At 41.4% G+C, this 9518-nt stretch overlaps 1 pseudogene; it reads right to left on the bottom strand.

The window, feature by feature from the left end:
• Nucleotides 1–200: 200 nt before the first annotated feature.
• Nucleotides 201–1069, bottom strand: LOC113929675 (annotated as a pseudogene).
• Between the last annotated feature and the right edge of the window lie 8449 nt (nt 1070–9518).

Raw genomic sequence — 9518 nt, 5'->3', positions numbered from 1 at the left:
AAAACAGAAAATTACAAGGCAGAGAACACAAAAGAATCAAGACTATGCTATAGGTTCAACAGTATTCCCTGAGGCTAGAAAACCTGTTAGCCCTGAAAGTCCTAGCAAAATATCACTCTTGTTCATAAATCACTTATTTATCATATGACCGCATGTTGAATCCTTTCTTTCCATATCCTGAAGAATCCTACATTCAGCCTTTAAGCATTCTGCATTTCTTTGCCAACCTTGTAGCTGAATATCTTGTTCCAGTCAATTTTGGTGCGGGTAACTGGAAGCTGCCGGCGCAAGGCCTTGAATGTGGTGTCTGACATTGTTTGATAGTTTTCACTAATTGCTGTCTGATATTCATTTTCTGCATGCTCTATGATTTTAATAAACTCCTTGGCAGTTTGGACTTCATTCGAAACAGTTACTGAATCCTGTACATCTTTATGACTAACCAACTGACCATTGCCATCTTCATTTAATAGTGAACCTGAACCTTAAGTACTCCAACCACCTGGGCTGTAGGTGGTGTGATGGTGAACTTCCACTCTCATCTCCAACGACCATTCCAGAAGTTTTTAGGCTGAAACTGGTGGCTTTCAATACATGCAATAATGGTCTGTTGCCCATCTATAGTTTTAGCATAAACAGTACAGAAGCCGTTGGAATAATGATCTTTCACATAGGCCCTTAGAGTACTGTCACAGGATTCTCTCCAAGGCTTCAGACCTCCATCTACGTCCTCTGGCTAGGGGTCACTTGCTTCTTTCCATAAGTGATCAAACTTAAAGGAAATTTTGTTTCTTGGATCTAAAAATCTGCTATTCCCCAGGTCACCATGTTCTGTAATTAAGACCTGATCTTCATAACCTTCTATCTTCACAGGCGTGAACTGATCCATGTTATACTGGGCAAATGCACGTGCTGCCCCTTCCCTGAGGAGATTGTCATTATTAAGTAGTAGCCGGACATCATTGAACACTTCATTAAATTCCCCTGGGGGTGCGTGAGTGATGAATTTAGCAGCTATGAGTACCTTCTCCTTCTCCTCATCCTACACCCATTCCTCGAAGTCGGCCATCTTGGGCTGCTCTGGCCCAACCCGGCCAAACTCCCACATTTTTAACCCGAACGAAGATAATAAGAATCTTTTTAAACTCTTCACCTTTATCAAGGATGGCAAATTCAAATGTATAAGGCCAGGCCAGTAATGCAAATAAGTAAAACAATCAGGGGCTGTTGGCACCACACAAACTTGATACGTGAAAGGATGTGCATTTCAAAAAGTTCATAATCAGGGGGCAGCTGGGTGGCTCAGTTTGTTAAGCATGGGGCTATTGGTTTCAGCTGGAGTCACGATCTTGGGGTCATGGGATCAAGGCCCAGATGAGTTCCCTGGCTCAGCAGGGAGTATGCTTCTCTCCCTCTCCCCCTTACACTCCACTCATGCACACACTCTCTCTCTCTCTCTAATAAATAAATAGATCTTTAAAAGAAAAAAAAAAGAAGTTCTTGATCTCAAGGATACAGTGGTGGTGGTGGTGGTGGTGGTGGTGGTGGTGGTGGTGGTGGTGATAGTGTGTTGTGTTTCAGTATGTTTTGGAGGGTTGGTTTTTGTTTAGTTGGATTTTGTTTTGATTTGTTTTGTTTCACTGTTTTCTTTTTGGCTTTTGCTTGTTTGGGAGATTGAGTTTTGTCTGCTTTATTTTATTTCTGCATTGAAAGAAGTAATTCTCTTAATGGGGGTGGGGCATTCTAGTAAAATTAGAAGATATATTTAGAAATTTCAGGAGATCCCTGCATATAAGAATATTTAAACATTTATTTAGACTTATTAAAACCATTCTAAGAACATCATTCTTCTAGCATTTTCTTAATGATATTCATTAAGAGAAAAAGATTCCACAATATCCTGAAGTAGAACATTCTAATCAAGAAAAAAATGAGACTTTGAGACAATGCTTACTTATTCTATATTTACTTTACTCGCAGTTTTTATTTCCACCTGGCCTCAAAGATATTTGGGAAAGTGTTTTATAATGTCTGTTACTGGTTGGAGTTTCTGTTTTATTAATTTTTAGTCTTTGTAAAATGTACTTCCTTTAAGATTTATTTTAGATGATTTTAATAATATTATTATGGTTACTTGAAAAGAATATATACATATCAGAGTAGCCCCTATTAGTGATGATGTTTAGATTATCTTTCTACATTATTTATAACATAATTTGCTTTGCATATTTTGAAGCAATATTATTTGGTTCATAAGAGTTCATGACAGTTAAATATTTTTGACAATAATTTGTTTTATTAACATAAAAGGCCCCATAATCTTATTTAATCTCATTTAATTGGCTCCTTAAATTCCGTCCTAGTATGTTTACAAGATCACCTGCTTTTAATTTGTTCAATTATCTGATATCTCTACACATTCTTTTACATTTAAACATTTGCTTCACTTTAAGTCTACTGTTTTTCGATAGCATAAGGTTGGATTATGTTTTCTAAGTATGAAACTCTACTTCTTTTAATGAGGATATTTTATCCCATTTATATTTATCATTGCAACTGAGCTGATTCTTATTTTTATCACAGTATTCTATGCTTTCTTGGTGCTAATTTAGTTTTACATCTTTTACTATCTTGTTGTTTTTTTTTTTTCCGTTCTATGTTCAGTTCGTTTTGATTTATATGCTCCAGAGTTCTGGAAATTAGTTTGTTTTTTCTTGCACTAAATAATCTAATACCTCTGTAAATAATTCTTTCGCCTATATTTCTGTCAGAACCAAGAGAATACTGTATTTTTTTTTCAGTTGCCTCTATTTGAGATAAGAAATGAAGCACATTGCTCATTCCTTCTTCCATTCTTTCAGGTTTTTTTATTAATATCATATGGACTTTAAAAATCCAGATTACTGTTAATTCATATTATATATTCCCTTTAAAAAAAAGACTGTGGGACACTTTAAATCAGCTTTTTTTTTTTGCACCGCAATTCTGCTTTTGCTGCCTTCAATGTAATTGTGAATGCTGCAAAGGCATCCCAGCTGTGAGCAATCCTCTCTCGATTCATCGAGCTGCCTTTTTATCTTACTCAGCTGCCTTTTCACGGCAGCTCTTTTCCACTTCTGGCTTGCTCTCCTGATTCGTAGAGGTCAAGTCCTCTTGAACTATTTCAGGAATGTCAAGAAGCCTTATGAAATTTTCTTCCAAGTTCTGTGGGAGATGATTCTTAAAGGTATGCTCTTCCACCGAGTTGTCCAGGTCATATATCCTTTCCTTAGCTCCACACGATTTTTTTTTTCATGTGCTCCATGTCATTGTTCTCTCTTCCTTGAGTGAAACATCTATCTAGCCTTAGAGTTTGTTAGTGGACAGTGTGATATGCCAAGCTCCCAGGCTAATTCTTGGTTTTGTATGGGTTTTCATCTAACGATCACTGATTTGTTGCAGAGGTATCTACTTCATACCTCTTCTTCCTTGTTCTCTCATACCTGAGCCAAGGGAGTACACGAGAGACTAGAATTCCCAAAATGCACTGCCTGTCTCTGCTCCTAAACTAGTGCTTTATTTGCACACACACACACACACACACACACACACTTCATGTTCAGATAATTTTTGAGATTTTCAGGTTCTGCCTAGATATGCAAAGTTGGGAAAGGAGACACCTGGGGAAAAATACATACTCTTCCAGCCTCAAAGAGGGAGACATAAAAAGTATAACTGATCATTTTCAAGTTATATAGGACCTAAGTTCATATAGAGAGAGGATAAATGATGGTGGGATATGTAATATCTCTTGACATTTTTTTAAGACAGTCTGCTTTGGAAACAACTCTAAAGCTGGAGTAGTTTTTCCTAGTCAAATCCCATCTGCTTTATGATTACCGTCAGTCCCTCCCAGATTCTGTTACCAAGTTGTCTAGTTTGGGTTGGGGGTGTAAACAGTCATATTATACCAGATATTTGTGAATATTTTAGTAAGAAATAAAGTATAAGTCTCTTTAAATATTTACTGGCTTCCCCCCAAACACGGCCCCTGAAAGGTTATAGGGTATCCTTTCAATATCAAGATCCAAGGTTCTATACACACACACACACACACACACACACACACACACACACACTCTTCCTACCAAGCTGTTCAAGATTCCCTTCCATCTAATTTTGATGTCAATGATGCAAAAAATCTCTGGAAATCCATCAAAGAAGCTTCTGCCAAAAAAATCTCGGGAAGCCACTAAAAGAAGTTTCTGCCATCAGGTGCTTAGATTTACTCATATATCACAGTGGCCATCCATATGTTGGGGAGTTCACAAGGTGACACCTAACTTTCAAACTCAGATCCTAAGTCCACCAGCCAAGGAAATACAAGTGCTTAAGCTTGCCTGCTATGTTCCATCCTGTTCCCTCCTTCCACCCAAGAAATGGATGCTGGCAGATGGTCATTCCCACAGGCAAAATCATGGTCTTGTTGTATTAAAAACTCATCCCTATGCCCCCCTTGAGGATAGTAGGCTGCCACCAAATGCTGTATGCTCCAGAACATGACACCATATGGTTGCCACCATAGCCAGAGGCTTAGTAAATGTTGCTAAATTGCAGACAATTCAAAGACACGCCTCTATTTGCTGCTGAGACCTCAGTCTTGCCAAAAATCACTGCTTGCCCCCAAAAGCCCGGAGAAAAGATGGCAAATTCAGGGGAGGAGTGCAACTGCGTTACTTGCGCTTCCAAATGCCAAGGGAAAGGGTGACTGAGGAGCCCGGCAGAGTCAAACCCTCCCCTCCAACACATCAGCCGTGGAGGTCCCAATAACCTTGAGGTCCAAGCAGTCTCAGGAGCAAAGCAGGGAAAAAACCAGACTTGAAAGCTCCAGAGAAGACCTAACCTCAACACCTTCCCTGGAACCAACGTGATGTCTCACTAGCACTTCACTCAAGGGTGTGTGGTCAGTGGCCCAGGCTCAGGGACAGCAAGCCCTATGCAGCTCCTCTGGTCCTTGGCCCTCCTGCCCCATCTCAAGCAGTGGGCAGTAACCCGGCCTTGCCCAAGTAGCCTGTGCCATAGACTCATTCACTTTGTCTTCCTTCCTTCCTTGCCTTTATTTTATTAAAAAAAAAAAAATGTTTGGAAAGAGACGTCAAGCTGTTTGGCCAGCCAGCTGAGCAATCTGAGTTTCTGCAGATTTTTAAATACTCCTAATAAAACAGACCCCAAAGAATTACAGCCACCATTATGAGAGGCATGATTAAACTGTCTGGGCATGATTTGATTCTATTATATAAAAGCATGAGAAAAAAAGATGAAACCATCATCTGTATCACCCCTGGGGAGAAAAAGCACCTTTCCGGGCACACTGAAGACCACACCTCCACTCACAGAGAAAGTAAAAGCCATTCATGGTCGTTAACAATCAATGAGCTGGCCACTATCAGAGCATTTGGGGAGGAGTTGATAATTGTGCCTGAAAAGATGGTAATTTACATGAATGTGGACCGTGAAGCTAAAAATGAAGCTTTACTTATGAGCCGCCTGGTGCCTGCAGACTTCACGAGAGAGTACTTGGTACACAGTGGTTCCTGCAGGGACGTCCAGTGTCCCTGTGGCTCCGCCATCAGTTGCCAGGGTGTTGCAATTCTCTCTTCTGATGAGCTTACTTGACTTGAAATTTGGAAATTTCAACAAATCCTGGGTCGTCCCAAGGGAGGGTGTCCCCATTGTCCATTACAAGTTAGGGAGGAAAACTGACTTGCTTATTTGGAAGTTTTTACTATTCATTCCTGGCTTACCCCCACTCCACACCTCCAACACTCGTGACCCACCAGCCTGCCTCTTTCTCTCTGCCTCCGCCTCTCATTCGCTTTGTCTTCAGACATATATATGATACCGGCACACTGGGAGTAGGTGAAATTTTATATGAAAGGAATTCGAGCATTTGAAATTTAGAGAGCATTTTGGTTTGGGTTGGTCGATAAGAGGTTTTAATTATTCTGATTTTATTAGTAATTTATTTCTAATTCCTTAGCCACCCATAGCACACAGATTTAAGAAGACATAAAGGGGGACGCCTGGGTGGCTCAGTCGGTTAGGCATCTGCCTTCAGCTCAGGTCATGATCCTGGGGTCCTGGGATTGAGCCCCACCTTAGGCTCCCTGCTCAGCAGGAAGCCTGCTTCTCCCTCTCCCCCTGCTGCTCCCCCTGCTTGTGCTCGCTCTCTCTCTCTCTCTCTCCCTCTCTCTCTGTTAGCTAAATAAATATCTTTTATAAAAAAAAAAGAAGGCATAAAGACTGAACGTACACTGACTCTATTAAAATTGAAACTAAGCCTGCTTTCATAATGCAGTAGAAAAAGCCTTGTACTCGAAGTCAGCAGACCTAGAGTGTACTCCTTGGTCTGTCACTACACATTTCTGTGGTCCTGGAGGAGTCATTTTCACTACCTGGGCACTGCTTTTCTCATTAGTGACACTTACGTAAACTTTGGGGTCAAGGACACCTCTGAGAATTTGATGAAGCTATAGACCCTCTTTCCAGAGAAATGCACAGGAACACAGAATTTTGCCCACAATTTTAAAGTTCCCCGTAAAAGCTCCCCACAAAAGCCTACCTAGGGCTCCACGTGTGTAAGCAAACCACAGGTCAGGAGCCCCCAGACAAGAGCACCTCGACAGCCACTCTGAGCTCCAAGTTGCCACAACTTGGAAAACCTGGGAGCAGCAGATAATGCTGAAGAATCTACTTTAGGAGAAAGAGGGGAAGGAAGAAGAGAAGGAAAAGTAAAGGAAAAAAGAAACGAGGAGGAAAAAGAAGTACTTTTTCCACTAACTTGAAAAACACTTACAAATTGAGTCTGAAAATGAACACTTAACTGAATTAAATGCAATATAATTAGATGTCATGTTATAAAGGAAAATGTGATATAACATTTTAACTCATTTAAAAGTTATACCCTCTGGAGAACAATAAAATGACTCATATTAAATAAGACAAAGAAAGGAAAATGGAAGCAAAAAAACATTTACTGTATAACTAAATGATGATCTCAAAATAGGATTTAAATACTTGGAATTGTATGAAAATCGAATTAATCTTTACTTTTTTTTAATTATCTGTTTTCTGGGACTCAATTCTTAAATCTTCTGGGAAAATAAGCCTTGTCTACAGATGGTTTTAGTTCCACAAAAATACATCACTACCTCCATTTTTGAAAATGCAATTTTAATAACTCCATATAGGTATTCAATCTAAAAGATGTAATTACCTTCAGATGAATGTCTTGAGCCAAGACCCAAGCAGAATGTAGCCTCTTACAAATATGATGTGAACACTGAGCCGGAGAAGCCATGAACTCAACAGAGAGCACACTGGGCTCCAGTCGTGGAGATGGGGCACCAAGCGAGTCCCCTGCCATGTCTGGACCTCCATTCTTTCTTCTGCAAAACAAAGGTGTTGAGCCTGATTAATTCTAGGCTTGCCTCCTACACTGCTTTGACACCAAGTATATCTTTATGATAACCCCGAAGTCACTGTCCTAAATTAACAAAAGGGGCCAGAAGTGGTTTCCTTCTAAACAGGTACTTAGGCATCTGTGGCTCTAAAGATCCAAACTGAGAAGGGTAGTAGAGGTAAAATAGAATCTAACCTTAGGCCCATTCCCCCATCATCCTGTTTAACTGCTGTAGATCTCCCCAGAGAGTAGAGAAGAAGCAAAGAGGAAAGAAGGTCTATGTTCATCCTTGAATATCATCAACTCGTAACTATTACTTACTAATTTGCCCTTCACATTCTGCTAGAAGAAATAAGTCCAATAGTTTCCCACCTCTAAGAACTTGTAACCTAAAACGGGCAACAGCAAACTAGGCAAACATAAATATAGCTACTTTAACAGGACTGGTAGCAGAGGTTGTACACAGAGAGGGGCCAGGCTGGGGAGGGGAGTGTGAAGCAATAGGGAGTGGTGGAGACTGTGGAAACCAAAGCACTGAGTTCACAAAGTAGATGCAGCTGCAGGTGAAAACTGATGCACAGGCCACATCCAGTTTGAGACTCCAACTTGGAGGCTCAGGGAAGCACTTCTTGATATTATCCAGCTGGTTAAAAGCAGAACAAGGATTCAAATGTAGTCCTTTTACTGCTCAGACCAGTTCCCTCCACAACACCACATTTCCTGCTGCCACAGGAAGTCAGAGCAAATTCCCTTCATCACAGATGTTGGTTCACCCTCTCCCTTCATCCCTACTGCTGCCCCTCAGACCACGCTGCACACCCTTCCTCCAAAACACCACTCTGATAAATGTGCCCCCCTCCTCCTCAAGAAGCAGCAGAGGCCCCGCCCGCCTCATCACGCCGCTGAAACCCAATCACGCTGCGTCGCACCCGGCGAGGCAGACCCTTGGTCTTCACTTAGCCTCGTCATTCACACCTTTACCCTTCTTCACCACATTTCACCCTTCTGGAAAGTTCTCCCCTTCCATTACCCAAATTCTTTTTCCAACAAATCATGAATCGATACCACTCTCAGTTCTTCACTCTAAGACGAGGAACACAAAAGGGGCTTTCTCAAACCCCTCCCTCCTGCTGTTTGACCTGCGATGACACCAGTCCTGAGGAGCATCTTCCTTTCAGAAGCCAGGAGTCCCTACATTTCCCTAAAGGGCGCAGGGACACAATAGCCAGGGAATCCAAGACGGGGCCAGGTGCTCAGCTACAGAGGGCCTTTGTTCACAAACAGGGAAAAGGTGCTCATGGAAGGCAGGACCACGTTTCTCTGCCTCCTAGACCAACGCTCCCTGAAGGACCATGACAGCCGCTTATTGTTCCTAGAAAGAAAAAAGCGAATAACCTGGTTGATGGATGGCGTGCCCTCTTATCATCCAAATCTGGCACCTTCTTTGTGGGCACAGAGGGAAGGGGCTAGGAAGAGAACCTGGGGATGCCAAAAGAGAAGGAGCATCTGTTGTCATTCTTAAAATACCACTGAAGCATGTTTGATATGTTTTACTCTTTAACATCCAGAACATTGCGTAGCTGTTAACTCTCAAGGTTTATTCTCCTTTTTACTACTTATATTTTATGCTACTTAACTTCTCTAATTTTCAGGCTGGCTCAGGTGCAATAATGAAATTCTAGGTCAAGGATAATTTTTACACATGATTAACAAGCTGGAAGAACAGTATCTTTCCAAAAAATGAATTATTCACCTGAAGCAATTAGCCAGTTGTTCCTAGTGTCTAAATATTCTCATTACAACCTATCTCCTCCTGCCAAAACAGTACTTGCTGTGGAATTTGGACCTTCATGTAGGCACCATCCCCATTTGTGGGTTTTGGAACGAGAAGAGGAGCTGCGGCTTTTCATCTGCCGTGAATGAGACTCAGTCACGGGACTGAGGCTTTCATCAGCGAGCCTTGCTGGAAACCTTTCTGTGTGAGCATGAGCCTGCCAGACATTCATATCAAAAATCCACAGGCTTTATTTAGCTCTCCCTGGAAGGAGGTATAAAGGTTACAAAATAATGAGGAAGA

The sequence above is a fragment of the Zalophus californianus genome, chromosome 5, assembly GCF_009762305.2.
Source record: "Zalophus californianus isolate mZalCal1 chromosome 5, mZalCal1.pri.v2, whole genome shotgun sequence".
Classification (NCBI taxonomy): domain Eukaryota; kingdom Metazoa; phylum Chordata; class Mammalia; order Carnivora; family Otariidae; genus Zalophus; species Zalophus californianus.
This window is presented reverse-complemented; position numbering and strand designations above follow the sequence as displayed.